Source organism: Tenrec ecaudatus, chromosome 9 (genome assembly GCF_050624435.1).
Source record: "Tenrec ecaudatus isolate mTenEca1 chromosome 9, mTenEca1.hap1, whole genome shotgun sequence".
NCBI lineage: Eukaryota > Metazoa > Chordata > Mammalia > Afrosoricida > Tenrecidae > Tenrec > Tenrec ecaudatus.
Window position 1 is genome coordinate 6,736,619 of NC_134538.1, and position 17,353 is coordinate 6,753,971.

The window sequence follows — 17,353 nt, forward strand, 5'->3', positions numbered from 1 at the left end:
TGCATGTCCTTCTACGTAACCGGGGCTGTAGAGCCACCCAGTCAATGCTAACCCAATTAGAAACCGTCTGAAGTGCGGATTCTACAAGATTGTGATCTACTGGAACTTGACTTTTGCCCTTTAGGGGACACGTAGTAGGTGACGGTAAACGCCATATGGGCAGATGAAAGCGCACATTAGTTAAATACTGAGGAGCAGCGTGTGATTGAACGATATCCCATCTCTGGGTTGATACAAGCGTGGAGCAAGCAGTAGCATAGATCTGAGTCGGGATGTGGGCGGCTCCTACCTGGTTGAACATTACGGCTATTGTTTCTGGATTGGGGAAACACACGGGGAGTTGAGGGGAACAGCCTTCTTTGGAGGTGGTGGTAGAAGTAACCAGAGGCTTTTCTGTTAAGGGGTGGGGGAGTATTTTAACCCATATGGAGACAACTCGTGTGAACTCACCGAGTGGAAACCTGGAGAAGAACAACTGGTCAGCGCAGTGTCAGTGATGTGCTCCAACCCTCCGAGGCACTGCCACACATCATTCATGGGAAACGGAGCTTGTCTTTAAAGGCCACCAGTGTCAGTCTTGCTCGGTATCTGCAGCAACACTAGAGGGCAGCAGTGACCTGGATGATGTGAAACAAGTTTCTCCTGGAAGGCTGCTTAACACCCTCCTGGCCCACAGGGTGCTCTTAAAACCCAAACCAAGCATCTTCATTGTAATCGGGCTTAATGTTTACAGAAAGAATTCATTTTCCATGCAACTGCCCATACAGGATTTGTTTCGTGACGGTGGTCGCAATCCTCACAATGTGACAGCACGTTTCCCTTGTGTTTGCTCTTTCCTTTTGTCCGCCCCCCCCCCCCCCCCAGTCCTTCCTGCCTTCTGCGCTTTCTCCGTGGGAGATCTGGAAACTTCTGAGGAATGGGTCCCTCCCTCGCATTACCACTCACCTTCTGGGCCGGTCTATGGTTTGACAGAAAGCCAAGCCCGAGGGGGAGTTCAGTGCCAGGCTTGAAGGATAACTTAGGGCTAGAGTCGTAGGAAGTCCACGAGTCTCTATCGAAGCAATACACTTGGACCTTTTCCTGATTCTGAATTCTGTTCCACACACTTTCTCCCACTCTATCCAGGGCCTACTGGGATCTCTTTCGGAGAAGTCAAGTCTGGAAGCCAAGGGCCACCTCATTCTTCTGGTTTCAGGAGCTGGAGCCTGAGGCCCCTGGGTTCACTGTGGACTGATTGTGTCCCTGTATCTTTGAGCATGCGATTCTTTGCTCCAGACTGGAAAGACTCAAAGTTCCGCCTTAGATGGCCGCCAGGCAATCAATGTCACTGAAGTAGGATGGAAGGCCCTTCTCTTTGTGGACTATCTGAAGCCAATTGACCTCGGTGTCCCCTGAGACTGTGGTTCTGAGCCCCTAACCCCAGGGACTCAGTCCCTCCAGGTGTTTAATTATGGCTAAGAAGTTTTCATAACTTGGCCCCTGTATGATCTACCGAATTCATGGATATACTTGCAAGGCATGTAAAAAACACACATGTAGAAATAGCCCTAGTCAAATCTATAAATATTCATGGATGTAGTCACATTTTCCTTAAGCTTCCTGTTCAGCGTATGTGTCTATCTGTGAGTTTACTTACAGAGTGTTGTTATTAATAGATTGTTGTTATTAATATTCTTGGTAGAAGATTGGTTAACCTTAGGTCTCATTCCTTGACAAGTGGAAAGAAACAGCTTTTGCAAGATGGTATTTCCCCTCTATTCTTTTCAAAATAGAATTTTTATTGTAATAGAGGTCAGGTTTTATATTTCAGATCTACAACTTTGTATTCCACAGTTTAAACTACTAATCAACCCCGCCCCCATCCTCCCTCCTCCCCATTAGCTTACCCTCTCCTCACTCCTTGATTTCTCCTCTCAACGGACCACCGTTTTCCACCTTATCCAAATTAAAACTCTAATCAACTGTTTGGTCCCTTGCCCTCCCCTCTCCTCTCTTCTTGGAAAACTCCAAAATCGGTTCCCTCCACTCTTAAGGCTTCCCCAAGGGCCCGAGATGTCCTTTAACTCTTTGTAATAAGCTCAGGCATGACATAGGGGAGGGGGTCCCTCCCCTAATAGACTTTGGGGGAGTTACCCACACTCAGATTTTAGCTGGTGTGGATTACACATTTATATGAAAACACGTATCACACTGACATTCCTGATTTAGCTAGTCTTTCACCACTGACTGCTGGTGCTGGTTCACCTCCAAATCTCCAAGTGTGCCAGGACATTTGTGCAGATGATGTGTTGGAACTAGAATTGTTATAAACCGACGTGAACTGTGGGTGTGTATTCACTGTTTGTCTTCTCAAAAATGGCACAATTTCACCTAGGGAAGACACACATCCTGACATTCGCCCTATTTTAGGCATAGATAACCATTCCCTGACTTAGCTCATGGCACACACGCTTTCAGCACAATCGATACACACAACGATAATCAGCAACAGTAGGAGACTCTCAGTTCGGGAGTCTAGAGGACGATCCTTGGTTCCATCTCTATCTTGTGTGGTCTTGGGAAAGGTTGTGAGCCCTTGAACTGGCTACTTTAAAACAAGAGCAACAAAGTGACTTTAAATTCTAAGTGTTGGCTTAAAGCCAAACACAGAAATAGACTTTCCTGTGTGAGAATCTTGGTAGGATTCAAAAACAGAAAGCATGCAATGTCAGGAATGGTTTGCTTTGAGACTCTTGACCAACCCAATAAAACGCACATGCGCAGTGCCCGGCTTATTTCTTGGCAGTGATGTCCACGGAGGGAGAAAGCAGCAGGCGGACTGGCAGACTGTGAGGGTCATGTGCAGGAGAATGTGGGATAGCACTGGCTTCAAGAAAAATGAACCCACGGAAAATAGAGTTTTATGTGTTTTGTTCAGATCACCACTGAGACACCAAGGAAGCAGAGTCAGGAGATTTCATTTCCTCACATCAAGGGGAGCTGGGAATAGGGTCCTCAGATGGCTATGGTTAGCAGCCTCCTGGAACAGGAGCGCAGGTTTCGCCGTCAGAAGCCTGGCTCTATCGCCTGGGTAAACCTTGAGCAGGAGTCCCTGGAGGGACTTGGCTGTTACAAAAGGTTGGACGTTCAAGTTTACCCAGAGATGGTGTCTCCGAAGAAAGGTCCAAGTGGTCTCTTTCAGGAAAACCATCCACTGAAAGCCCCCGGGACCCAGTGCGACTCTGTCTCACATGGGATAGTCAGAAGTTGGCACTGACTCAATGGCTTCACTAACCTAAGCTTGGGTGAAAGAGACACCTCTTTAAGCTTTCTTTTTTAAAAAAAAAAATCATTTATTGGGGGCTTGTACAACTCTTATCACAATCCATCCATCCATCCATCCATCCATCCATTGTGTCAGGCACATTTGTACATTTGTTGCCATCATCATTCTGAAAACATTTGCTTTCTACTTAAGCCCTTGGTATCAGCTCCCCATTTCTCCTCCCTCACAAACTGTTGATAATTTATAAATTATTATTATTTTGTCATGTCTTACACTGTCCGACATCTCCCTTCACCTACTTTTCTGTTGTTCATTCCCCAGGGAGGGGATTATATGTAAATCCTTGTGATGGGTTCCCCCTTTCCACCCCATCTTCCCTCCACCCTCCCGGTATCACCACTCTCACCACTGGTCCTGAAGGGTTCATCTGTCCTGGATTCCCTGTGTTTCCAGTTCCTATCTGTACCACTGTATATCCTCTAGTCTAGCCAGATTTGTAAGGTAGAATTGAGATCATGATAGTGGGGGGAGGAAGCATTTAAGAACTAGAGGAAAGTTGTATGTTTCAAGAGGAAAGTTGTATGTTTCATCGTTGCTACTCTCTGAACCTTCCCTTTCTTGGCTGAGGTCCATAAGTGTTACTCATCTTGCCCGCCTTGCTTTTCCTTGGATTTGAAGTTCTAAGCACCAGAGCATCTCAGGTTTTACCCTTTCAGTCCAAATCACTCTCCATGAAGTCCCTCAGGTAGGAAGAGCACCAGACAGAACCAGCATGCTCAAAGTTTAGCCTGAGGGAACCACGTGATTTCCAGAATAAGCCATAGTGAATCATGGGCACTCAGAGACAGGAGACCAGGACACATAGATGTGAGTCTAGCTGAGCATGAGTCCAGGTGTGCTTTGTGAAAGTGACCTTCCTGGCATTAGGCTGCATGGCGGCGCTCTTGGGCATGGCATGGGGGAAGAACAGGGGCACATGCCTGGGGTAAGACAAGTGGGTAGACTAGGTCTCACAGACCACGTTTTGGACCACTTCCTTAGGGTTGCGTTCGAACTCTGTGAGGAGGCTGCAGGCAGGCTGGGCACCGGCTTTGATGAGCATCGTTATGGGGCAGCACGCATAGCAGTGGTGATGCTGGAAATGGGCCACTTTTGGGTGGCTTTTTGTGGGCATGAGATTTCCATATGCGAAATAAAAACAGAGACAAGGACATGAGGCAAACAATGATGCACACACAATGACATGTGGCACTCATTGTATTTCCAGAAATAACCAGCTGACACACTTAGTGAGCCTGGCAATACCGCCTCAACCACTTGAAGGAAACCCTAGGAAACACTGGTGACGGCAGTAAAAATGACCAAGCATATCAAACACTTAGAAATGTCTGAAGGACACAGAACTGCAGGACTGACATCATATAAAAATGATTGGATAAAATTGGAGTTTCTTAGTCACTAATTAAAAAAAAACAGAATGAGGAAGCTCTGAATGTACTGCTCTGGAAAGATCTCTAAGATATGTTGTTAAGGGAAAACAGGAAGGTCACAAAACAGAGTGCACAGTATGCTACTTTTGATGTAAAAAAGGACAAGGCAGGAACATATGCAGGGCTTTGAAAAGCTCATGCAAAAAATGAAATAAAATATATTTTTTCATGAAAAAAGAACTAAAATTGGAGTTTCTTCCAAGGAAAAAAGAGATGGAGAAAGATTGGGTGAGGTTTAGCAGAAATTATACTGCTTACAAAATTCCGGGGCTAAGATTTCATTGAGTGTGAATTCGAGGCCTATGATACCAATTGGCTGCCTTAAAAATCACATGTCTCCTTGAGTCCATCATTATGTATTTACCTTTCTGCTCTAAAGAACTTCAACGTACTAATTATGTTACAGGAAACAAGCACAATGCTAAACTATCGGCAATTTACATAATCTTGCTTAAAAATCAATAGTTCATTTGCATTAAGCTTTCAGATCTTATTTACTCTGCATATAGGATTTTCCCTAGGGACACTTAGTCTAAAGCAAAGAGGATTAGGGAAAGAAAAAAAGAGAGAGGGAGAGGGAGAGGGAGAGGGGAGAGGAAGAGAGAGAGAGAGAGAGAGAGAGAGAGAGAGAGAGAGAGAGAGAGAGAGAACGAACAAGTATGCATTAGAAGAGGAAGACGGAGCAGGCCAGAAGGTGAGGAGGAGGCCATGTAACCAGGCCAGGCCAGAAGGGACAGCAGGTGAGACATAGAAGCAAGAAAGGGGTGATGATGAGCCAATCTGGGGATAGAGAAGGAGTGTGTGTGTTCAGAGTTCCTGGTTTCTCCAAAAGAGGACATGGAAAGGGTGGGAAGTTCTTGCTTCTGGGCTGTGCCAGAACCGTGCTGTTTCCTCAGTTCCGAGGGAGGTCGCAAACCTGCCCCCAGAGTGCAGGCATGCGCCCCTGCTCTTCTCTGTGAATCTGGGACAGGCACAGTGCCATAGTTGGGGAAGATTCTAGATCTGAAAATGGCAAGTTGCGCACCTGGGCCAGTAATGGATGGACAGGACTTTAGGACTAACCTGTTGGAAACCAATGGTCAGCAAGTCCGTTCTGGTTCATGGTGACCCAGGCGCATCAGAGTAGAACTGCGCTCCATAGAGGTGTCAATGACTACCCCCCACCCCACCCCCCCGCCAAAGTAGACTGCTAGGCCTTTCTTCTATGGGGCCTCTGAATGGACCAGGATCTCAACCCTTTTGCAGAACAGCCAACTGCATTAGGCATTTTCATGACTCAGGCCTCTACTCTACGTTCCCCAAAAGGGGCTGAGGATTTCAGGACAGCGTCTGCCCACCTCTGCCCCGATTGCTAGTTATTCTTTTTTTTTAATCATTTTATTAGGGGCTCATAAAACTCTTATCACAATCCGTACATATATCAATTGTGTAACACACATCTGTACATTCATTGCCCTCATCATTCTCAAAACATTTGCTTTCCACTTAAGCCCCTGGCATCAGCTCCTTATTTTTCCCCTCCCTCCCTGCTCTCCCTCCCCACTCCCTCATGAGCCCTTGATAATTTATAAATTATTATTTTGTCATATCTTGCCGTGTCTGATATCTCCCTTCACCCACTTTTCTGTTGTCCATCCCCCAGAGAGGAGGTCACATGTAGATCCTTGTAATCGGTTCCCTCTTTATGATTGGTGTATTGGATACTTCCTGTGTCCCACTTTAAATCCTCCGGTCTCCTCACCTCTTAGTTGAACTGCGGCTGCAGCAGTCAATCCACAACTGTATCGGCAAGTGTTCTGTAGCACAGCAGTCAGGTGGAAAGGAGTTTAGGCAAGAGGACAACCCTCGAACAACGGGGACAGGTGCTGACCGAGCAATGCTTCCGTCTCTCTCACCTGAGGAAGATGACCCAGGGCCACTTCTTATGATTTCTCAGCGGATGGTTCCATGGAATTGAGCCAAAGGCATCCGAGTCAGGTCAATTAGCCAAGGGAAGCAAATGCATGCTTAGCCTGGCTTTCCTTCCCCTCTCTACCCCTCACTCAGTCTCCCTGCAGTCACTTCTTCAAATAAACTGCTCTTATGCAATCCCTTCCCTCAGGTTCAACTTCAGAGAAACCCAGTCTGAGCAGGTTATAGGCAAGAGAGCGGAAAGAAGTCAGGGAACCACACCTCTGGGGGAAGAAGGACTCCGTGAGCTTCTATCACTGTAGGGACCAGGGTAGGAGGGGTCACCTGGATAACCAGAGACGACACTAGACATTTCTCTTTCTTTTACCTTGAAGGAGTCTCTGGATTTTGCAAAGGGGTCATGACCTCAACCTCTAGCCCACAGTTTGGAGGTTGGAGTCCACTCAAAGGGGAGAGACTGGGAATGTACTTTTGAATCAAAACTAGTCACTGAAAAGTCCAGGGAGGATAGTCCTCCTCTGACACACGTAGGGTCACCCTCCGTTGGGAACAAGGCGACAACAATTGGTGTTGCTTTGGAGGCGGTGGCAAATCCTGGGTATCTCCCTGCTGAAGCCAAGTGGAGTCAATTCCAACACACGGTTACTCTTGTGTGTCAGAGTAAAACTGTGCTCCCCAGAGGTTTTGACCCATGGCCATCAAGTAGATTCCTCCTCACGTGACCCCAGAGCACAGAATAGTTACTCTCCAGGGTTTCAAAGGCTGTAACCTTTATGAGAGCAAGAACGCTCACCCTTCTCCCGTAAAATGGTTGGTGATCTTGAACTGCCAACCTCGTGGCTAGCAGTCAACCGCACAACCAACGATGCCACCAGGACTCCTAGAGCTTTCACTGACAGTGGTCTTTGGGGAATAGATCTCTAGGTCTTTCTTTTGATGCCTTGCTGGACAGATTTGTGCCAATCTTATGGTTTCTGGGTGCTTAAGTGTTTGCGCTACTCAGGGACAACTCTTGTTCTCCAGAGATATTCCTTGGCCATTCAAGGAGAACTTGAGGGGGAGCCCCTGTGATACTCTTCAGAACTGACCACTGTGCCTCAACTTTTAGTCAAAGGTGTTGTGAGGGGCCTAGTGATCCTATGAGCAACAGAACAAAACCCTGCCCCATCCTGGATTAGGTCCACAATTGCTATGTTTGAGCCTATTATTGCAGGCACTACGTTAATCCCGCTCATTGAGCATCTTCCTCTTTTTCGTCTTTTAGCAAGTCTGATGTCCTTCTCCATGACTGATCCCTCCTGATAATATACACGCAAAGACTAGCCATCCTCCTATTTAAGGAACATTCTGGTTGTACTTCTTCCAAGACAGTTTGTCCTTCTGGCTGTCTGTCCAATACTCTTCATCCACACCCTGGTTCAAATGCACGAGTTTGCCATCGGATTTCCTTATTCACCGTGTAGCGTTCATGTGCATACGAGAAGATTGATAATACCCTGGCTTGGGTCAGGCACACCTGAGTCTTCAAAGTGACATCTTTGTTCTTTAACACTCTAAAGAGGTCTTATTGCAGCAGATTTGTCTAGTGTATTGTGTCATTTTACTTCTTGAAGGCTGGTGTTTTAGCACTGATTGTGGTTCTGAGGTAGTTAGTTTATTGTGCCAACCTGGCCGATAAATTTATGTGGGGTTAATTGAAGGGTAGTGGGATAAATGGCTCAGTGAGCCTTGCCTTTCTAGTTCTCAGGTCTCTTGATTTCTGATGGTTGCATCAGGGGTGCAGCTGCCTTAGCCAGTTCCCTGCTTCAGCTGGCAAGGCTCACTTCCTGCAAGACATCCCTGAGGAGAAACCACATGGACCTACCCTGATGCAGCCCTGGGTGCTGGAGCACCCGTGTGGAGACCCCTGCCAGCACTGAGATGCTTACACATTCACTGACTCGGTTTTCCTCCTGCAGTCTGCATCATTGTGTGTGTTTTGTGAGGTGGAGGAGGACTTTGTGGGTCGGTGTTGGGTACATGGGTTAAAGTTGGACTTGTGGGCTTGGGCAGCACTGGGTTGGGCTGTTTTCTTGATGTGCACTTAACCTTTATATAAAACTCTCTCTTACACATGGGTTTCTGTGATTTGTTTCTCTAAAGTACATAGACTAATACAGGGCCCAAGTAAAATGAAATCCTGGAGGACTTCAATCACAATGGGTTGTTAGCCAGATGACAGACATCCTATAAGGCGAACATTGACATCATGAAGGTACGCACTCCTTCAAAAAAATCAGCCACACGAGTTCAAAATGGAAGCATTTCCTCGGGGACAAGGCTCAAAAGGCAGACAGAGCTAGGAGAGAAGGACTACTAGAAAGTCTATACACAGGCAGCAAATGGGAAGAGGGCTGTGATCTTGTGGGAATTGCAAGCCATGTCACAATTCAACATTTGTATGAATCGTTGAGTGGATTACTAATTTTTCTCTGTAAATGTTCAGCCAAGTCACAATAAAAACCTAAAAACACCAATAGCAGCAACAAAGAGCAATTGACATAAGCCACCGGCTTTGGAAATTCCAATCCCATGCACTTCGCCAGGCTCAACCTTTGCAGTCCCTGCCAGGCTGACTTATGACCCAGTTCACTGATCTGCTCCCTGGGACTCCACCCGTGAATGCACACTTGCTTATCAATCAATGTTGCCTTCAAACCCCTCGCCCAAGAACTGAACACCTCACCCTGAAAATACAGGGGAATTTTTCACAGGGACCAAGGACCCAATAAGCCGATAAGTACAGGCCCATTTGTGTTTATTGAATTAGAAAAAAAGGTGCAATGTGAAACTGTTTACTACAGATTGATTAGTAAACACCAGTAAGCCCACGCAGTATCTTGTTTAATGGAGACGGTTAATTTGAAAGAGGATTCTACAGGAAGGGGCCATGGGTGAGAGAGAGAGAGAGAGAGAGAGAGAGAGAGAGAGTAAGTGCAGTCATGCTTAAGAAGTGATGCTCAGATGTGGTGGACACATGTGAACCTGCTCACTACAGGTTAGTCAATCCACCTTGCTTATTAGGTAAACCAACACGGGTTGAAATGTCATTCTTGGTCAGATAATTGGGATGTAGGTTGTAGAACATAAGCCTTTGCTTTCAGGAGATTCAATTACAGTGTTGGAAGCACTAATTACCTGCCTTAAAACGAGCATTACTGGCGAAGAATAATTATTACCACAGGAAAGGGAACAATCAGGAAGGAGTGCATCTTTCAAAGCCACCTTCAAGTGCAGCCTTCCTTCTAGCAGAGGGGGCAGCGCACCGACTCCTCGTCCCTTTCTCTGGGAAAAAGGCCACACTCAACAGAGAGCAATCTGCCACGGCATCCCATTGATTAACTTATTTGTGATTCCGGGTGAATAGTAATTAGATATAGTGACAAAAACACAACATGTGGAGGCTCATCCAAGTTTGATGCTTGTTATTTTAAACACATCTTCAGAATATAAATGATTTTTTAGAATTTGAGCAAGTTCTGGTTGGTGTATGAAGTGTGTGTGTGTATAGATGTGTGTGAACTCATAATTGTGCATGTATGGATGTGTGCAGAAATATGTGCATGTGTACATGTGTGTGAAGGTATGTATTTATATCATGTTTACTTGTGTGTGCATGCATGGACATGTGCACACATCATGAATACGTGTGTGTGTGCATGTATCTGTGGTGTACATATGGGTGTGTGTGGTGAGGTTACCTGGTTATCATGACTATACTGCAACCTCACTGGCACTTTAGATGATGTAAGGGCAAAAAAAGGGTTTACAAATTATACAAATGAAATCCTAAGGATGACACATTTCCACGTTGAAAGTTGCATTTCCTTAAATTCCCCAGGGAATGCTGAAAGTGAACTTTGGGGCCAGGGCATGATACCCCAACAGACTGGACTGGAAAACACTCCTAAAGGCTAACAAACGATCCTTGAACTAACTACAAGTTTTTCTTTCTTGATGTGTTTTGTTTTGTTCTTTGGCAGTGGTTTGTTGTTGTTTTGTTGTATACTGTTGCTTGGTTTTCCTCTGTCTTGTTTTTGTTCATGTTATTATCTTCACAGGTCTGTCTAAATAAGATAGGCTGGATGAACTATCTGGAGGAAAAACAACAGGACCAACAGTTTTGGGGGGACAAGGGATAGGGGGATGTAGGGGGTAAGGAAGTGTGTTGTACAAACCCAGACAAGGGAACAACAAAGGATCCAAATTGGTGTTAAGGTGGGAGTGGCAGGCCTGGTAGGGAATGATCAAGGGTAAGGTAACGAAAAGGTATAGCTGTAACCCAGGTGGGGACGGAGCATGATAGGGGGACAGGAGAAAAGTCAAGGGAAATAGAGGAAAGAACTAGGAGGCAAAGGGCATTTATTGAGGTCTAGACAAAGACAACATATATATGCAAATATATATATGAGGATGGGGAAATGGATCTATGTGTCTATGTTTATAGGTTTAGTATTAAGGTGGAGGAAGGACCTTGGGTCTCTACTCAAGCACTCCCTCAATGCATGAATACTTTCTTCTATTAAATTGGCATTCTATGATACTCACCCTCCTGACACAACCACTGAAGACAAAGCAGTGAATAAGCAAATGTGGCGAAGAAAGCTTATGGTTCTTGGCTATCAAAAGAGTGTCTGAGGTCTCAAAGGCTTGAAAGTAAACAAGCGGTCATCTAGCTCAGAAGCAACAAAGCCCACATGGAAGAAGCACATCAGCCTGTGTGATCATGAGGTGTCGAAGGGATCAGGTATAAGGCACCATCAGAAAAAAAAAATCTTACCATAGTGAATGAAGGAATGAAGGGGGAAGTGCAGAGTGGAGTCCCAAAGCCCATTTGTCGGCTGCTGGAGATCCCCTTGCAGAGGGATCTAGGGGAGGAGATGAGTCAGTCAGGGTGTGATGTAGCACCGATGAAGAATACAGCTTTCCTCCAGTTCCTAAATGCTTCCTCCCCACCAACTACCATGATCCGAATTCTATCTGGCAAGTCTGGATAGAGCAGAGGATGTACACTGGTGCAGATAGGAGCTGGAGGCACAGGGAATCCAGGGCGGATGATACCTTCAGGACCAGGGGTGTTGAGGGGCAATACTGGGAGGGTAGAGGGTGAGTGGGTTAGAAAGAGGGAACCGATTACAAGGATCTACATGTGACCTCCTCCCTGGGGGATGGACAACAGAGAAAGGGGTGAAGGGAGATGCCGGACAGGGCAAGATATGACAAAATAATAATTTATCAATTATCAAGGGCTCATGAGGGAGAGGGGAGCAGGGAGGGAGGGGGAAAAAGAGGACTTGATGCAAAGGGCTTAAGTGGAGAGCAAATGCTTTGAAAATGATGAGGGCCAAGAATGTACAGATGTGCTTTATACAATTGATGTATGTATGGATTGTGATAAGAGTTGTATGAGTCCCTAATAAAATGTTAAAAAAATCATGCAAATGAAATCATAAGGGTGACACATTCCCATGTTGAAAGTTGCATTTCCTTAAATACCCCCTCCATCCGGGCATCTTCCCTATGAAGATCCTGTAGTTCAGACGCAGCTTGGTCAAAGGAAGCTGAGTTCTTGGTCAAACAGGACCTGCAGAGCAATGCTGGAGTCTATCAAGTCAGAGGAAGCCAAAACTCCCAGCCACTTAGCAGGAGAGAGATGAGACAATGCTCCAGTAAAGCTTTACAGACCATATGAGTTGGACTTAACTCAATCCAAGCAGTGGACTTAGCTTGGATTTGGGGACTCCACAGAAGAAAGGCCTAGTGATTTGTTTCTGTAAAGATTACAGCCAAGAAGATCCTATTCTATTCTGCAACACGTGGAGTCAGAGTTAGCTCCATGGAAACGGTTTCCTTTCTTATGCAGAGCCCTCTGGAAAAGAGGAAATGCAGCCCACCTGCATGGTCCCACCCAGTCCTTTGATGGGCGTGGCAAGGAGTACAACTGGAAGAACCATGTCAATGAATCCCTGAGCCAAGGCAGGCATGCTGACCCCGCCACAGTTGCTCATTTCACACACTCTCTTAAAAAATAATTAATTTTTATCAATTTCAATGACATGCAATTTTATATCATGCATTTCTATAGTTCGATCACATTCATATCGATTGCTCAACCATCACTACAATCAGTTCCAGTACATTTCTTTTTCCTTTACCCATGGTTCTTAGCGCCTCATTTCCTGCCAGCATCCCCTCTCATGCCCCTTTGAATCTCTTGATCCAATTGTTGTCTCTATGGATTTACCTAATCTGAGTTTCATATACAGAAAATCATCCCAAATCTCATTTCACACTCTCTTGTCTCCTTCTGCTGGGTTCATGGGAAATCTCATGAGACAATCAAATGAAATCTCTTCCTGCCCCAGGGCCTCGCATCCTTTCTAAATAATCTCCTGTTTGTATTTATTACTTACAGATTTGGATTAACTCTTACTTCTCCCTCTTGTCCATTGTTCTGGCCTTTTTCTAACTCTAATACCTCATCTTATTTTTCACTTGATGCATTTTCATGTTTATGGAAATGTAAATGCCTAGAGGGAATTAGCATTAACTGCATATGCTAATTTCCTCTGTATGTGCTTTATGTTTGGTGTGGTTGCACTGTTTGGGAAGTCGGTGGTGGTGAAGAAAGCACAGCGTTGGGAACGAATTTATGTCCCTGAGTCATCCATTTAGAGATGGTAAAAATAGCAAATTTTAGCCAAACACAGCAAAAAACAAATAAAGGTGAATGGAACTATTATTTTCACATGCTGCTGTTATTTTGGACTGTTAGTGAGTAGGCTCCAACTCATGGTGATCTCATGCCACACAGAATAAAAGAATTGTCTGGTCCTGCACCCTCTTCAAGGTTCCTGATATGCCAGGATCCATTCTGTGGTCACTGGAGATTTTGACTACCTTTCGTCTTAGGGGTTCATCTTTCAGCATTATGTGAAATAATATTCTATGATGATCCGTAAGGTTGTCATTGACTAATTTTTGGAGGTAGATAGGCAGGCTTTTCTTTTGAGCCTGTCTTAGCCAGAAGCTTTGCTGAAATCTATCCATTATGGTTGACAACATGGGAGAGCCCAGTGGCATAGCTTCCAGCATCATAGCCACATGCCAGCCTCTACAGTATGACAGATGGACAGGTGATAGTATAAGCTCCACCATGGGCATGGGGGGCGGCCAATGCAGGGATATTGGCAAACCATATGTATGAAGTTCAATGACTTTCCCCAGTGGTCACAGTTGGGTCCCTTGAGCCAGGTCAAGATGAAGCATTAACAGCTCTCCTGTGACCCTGGCTACTTTCAACTTCCTCCCAGAGAAACCTCTCTTGGATCATGTCCTTATCATCTCCCCATAGAACTTTATATTTATGGACCCATAATATATGTCTTCCATGTCTCATATCACCCACATGGTTTGCTCAGTCTCATTTCTGTGTTGCATCCTCTGGGTGTACTCACTTCAAAAAATTTTATTGGGTGTATGCACACACACACACACACATATATAGTTCTATATAAGTGAAATATATAGATAAAGACAAGAACAGACTATGAAGAAGCAATTGTCTGTCCACTTCAGAGGAATTAATCACTGAAAATCCTATGCACAGCACCAAAACATTGTCAGTTACTGAAAACCTAATGAATACAAGCAGAACATTGTCAGAGATCATGCCAGAAGATGAACTCCTCAGATCAGAAGGCACTCAAAATACGACTAAGGAAGAGCTGCCTTCTTACAGTAGAGTCAAGTAGCACTTATGGGATTAAAGCCTTTGGGAACCTTCATTTGCTGATTCTTACTCTCAAAATAAGAAGAAACGGGTGCAAACATCAATTGATAATGAATGGAAACTTGAAATGTACAAAGTCTGCATCCAGGAAAATTGGAAGTTATTAAGAATGAAGTGGAATGCCTAAAGACAGATATTCTACATGTCCGTGAGTTGAAATTGACTGGTATTGGCCCTTTTAAATCAGAAAATCCTATGGCTTACTATGCTGACAAGGACACAATAAGAGGAATGGCTTTGCATTCATTGTCAAAAAGGACATTTCAAGATCTGTGTTGAAGGACATTGGTGTCTGTGATGGATTACATCTATCCACCTTGAAAGAAATCCGATTAATGCAACTATTATTCAAATTTATGCACCAACCACTCAAACGAGTGGTGAAGAAATTGAAGAGTTCTTCCAACCGTTTCAGTGAGAAATTGATCAAACGCGCAACCATGAGGCATTGATCATTATGGGTGATTGAAATGAGAAAGGTGGAGACAAAAGAGGAAGGAGAGGTCATTGGAAACTATGGACTTGGTGACAGAAATGAGGAGGATTGCGTGACAGGATTTTGCAAGACCAATTACTTATTCATAACAAGTCCCTTTTGTTCCCCAACAACACAAAAGGCGATGAGTGATTAAACATCTGGACTTCCCCAGGTGTAATATGCAGAAATCACATGGACTGCATCTGTGGGATGAAGTGATGGAGAAGCTCATATTCCCAGCTGAGGCCAGTGTAGGTGCTGACTGTGGAATGGGTCATCCATTGCTCATATGTAAGTTTAGGGTGAAGTTGACGAGAATTAAAACAAGTCCACAAGATCCGAAAACTAACCATGAGTATATCCCGCCTGAATTTCAAGAACATCTCAAGAAAAGTCTTGATGCCTTAAACACTGATGAAAGAACACCTAATGAGCTGTGGGATGACGTCAAGAACATCTTGGATGAAGAAAGAAAAAAAAAGTGGCATTAAAAGGACAGGGAAGACAGGCAAGATCAAAGTGGATGTTGAAAGAGAATTGGAAATTTGCTCTCAATCTCAGACTAGTTAAGGCACATGGCAGAAAGGATGCAGTCAAAGAGCTAAACAGAACATTTCAAAGGGCATCTCCAGAAGACATAGTCAAATATTAAAATGAAATCTGCAAAGACCTAAAGTTAGAAAGCAAACAAGGAAGAAGATGATCAGTCTATCTTAAACTGCAAGAACTAAAGAAAAAAAAATTCAAGCCTCAAGAAATCTCGAAAGATTCTATGAACAAATTATTGAATGATGCAGGAAGCATCAGAAGAAGATGGAAAGAATACACAGAATTACTGTGTCCCAAACAACTAGTTGACTACCATTTGAAGAGGTAGCATATGAGCAAGAACCAATGACAATGACGGAGGATGTTCAAGATGCACAGAAAGCCATTGGCCAAAAACCTGGCTCCAGGAACTGATGGAATACCAAACAAAATGTTTCAATAAGATATTGAAGCACTGGAAGTACTAGTATACTTATGTATAACAGGAAACTTGGAAGACTTGGCCAACTGGTTAGAATAAGATCCATATTTATACCCATTCAAAAGAAAGGTGACCCAGTAGAATGTTCAAATTCTAGAACAATATCATTGATATAACATACAAGTACAATTTTGCAGAATGTTTCCCAACAATGGTTGCAGCAGTACATTGACAGGGAGCTGCCAAAGATTCCAGCCATATTCAGAAGAGAACAGGGAACAAGAGGTAGCACTGCTGATGTTAGATGGATCTTGGTTGAAAGAAGAGACTACCAGAAATAGGTTTACTTGTGTTACATTGACTATGCAAATCCATTTGATTGTGTGAACCATAACAAGCTATCGAGAGCCTTGAGAAGAGAGGGAATTTCAGAACACTTCATTGTGTTCACGCAGAACCTATAAATGGATCAAGAGGCAGTGGTGTGAACAGAACAAGGGAATACTACACTGTTTAACCTCGGAAGGTTGACTATCAGAGTTATATTGTGGGTTCAAATAAATGACAGCCACTCTCATGTCTTCAAATTTAGAACAGTCTTTATTCAGCTAGCTGGGCCACTGAGAAACTAAAGACATTTCCATTCGTAGCAGCCTTGAGTGGACTTTTTAGTTCATCTTTAAGGCCAAACAATTTTTTATTACCTGTCTAGGGTTCAAGCAAGTATGAACAGAAGCAGAAAGCAAAATTTTGGATTAATTGTAACTTCAAGAAGAGCAAGCATGCGTTACAAGATACATTCCTTATAAAAGAAACTATATCCAGATGGATTTAACATCCTGGTTATCATGACGACATTAACCACACCATTCGGATGACAACATCACAGGGGACAATATTGAAAAATAATCAAAACAAATGACATACTGAACAATAGTCAAAACTAATTGTAGTGTCCTGAACCTGGAAACATGGGAGTACATTCTAAAATTAATTACCAGCAGAGATTGTTTGTGTTAGTTTGGGTACATTAGAGAAACAAATCCAGAGAAATTCATAGATATGAGAGTTTTATATAAAGGGTAGGTGTACATCAAGAAAACAACCCAATCCAGTTCTGCCCAAGCCCACAAGTCCAACATTAGTCCATATGTCCGAGACCAATCCACAAAGCACTCCTCCATCTCACAAAACACGCGCAATGATGCCAACTGCAGGAGGAAAGCCGAATCAGTGAACTTGTAAGCATCTCAGCACTGGCAGGGGTCTCCACACAGCTGCTCCAGCACCTAGGGCTGCATTGGGGTAGATCCATATGACTTCTCCTTGGGGATGTCTTGCAGGAAGTGAGCCTTGCCAGCTGAAGCAGGGAACTGGCTAAGGCAGCTGCACTCTGGCATGACCATCA